We start from the raw sequence: 449 nt of genomic DNA on the forward strand, positions 1-449 counted from the left end.
CCACTCCAGTACTCCCACCTAAGGGAGTGCTTGGCCTGGCCAGGGCTGGTCTTGTGGGAGCTCTTAGAGGCTTTGAGCGGAACTTGGCTAACACCTGCCATGCACTTGGCTTCGCTTGGTTCCCATCAGGAGGCGGGGAAGGAGCTAATGAGGCTGTTTCCAGCCTCCCCTAGTCCCCTATCAGATTGTGTCCCCCCGCCCCCACCGCCCTGCCCCATGGTCAGGTCTCAAGGGTGATTGATGGCTGGGGTGTGTGTCCTGTAGCCCGGATTCCACAGCTCATGACTCGCCCGGCCCAAGTTGTGTGTGGCTACCCGTGGAAGTCAGCTAGGTTGCTTCTGATCCCTGACTGCCAATGGGGGGTGGAGGTGGGCAGCGAAAAGGGGGAGCAAATCACAGGCTGAAGGCAGGGGGAGGGGAGCTTATCTCAGCCGTGATGGCCTCCCCTC

At 60.8% G+C, this 449-nt stretch overlaps 1 protein-coding gene across 1 annotated transcript in view; it reads right to left on the reverse strand.

Moving 5' to 3' along the window:
* The window catches only part of LOC104988817 (medium-wave-sensitive opsin 1), a 9,401-nt gene that overhangs the window by 3,012 nt on the left and 5,940 nt on the right, over positions 1-449 (reverse strand). The gene's annotated exons all lie outside the window — the stretch shown is intronic.

The sequence above is a fragment of the Bison bison genome, unplaced genomic scaffold (assembly GCF_000754665.1).
Source record: "Bison bison bison isolate TAMUID 2011002044 unplaced genomic scaffold, Bison_UMD1.0 scf7180017846595, whole genome shotgun sequence".
Classification (NCBI taxonomy): domain Eukaryota; kingdom Metazoa; phylum Chordata; class Mammalia; order Artiodactyla; family Bovidae; genus Bison; species Bison bison.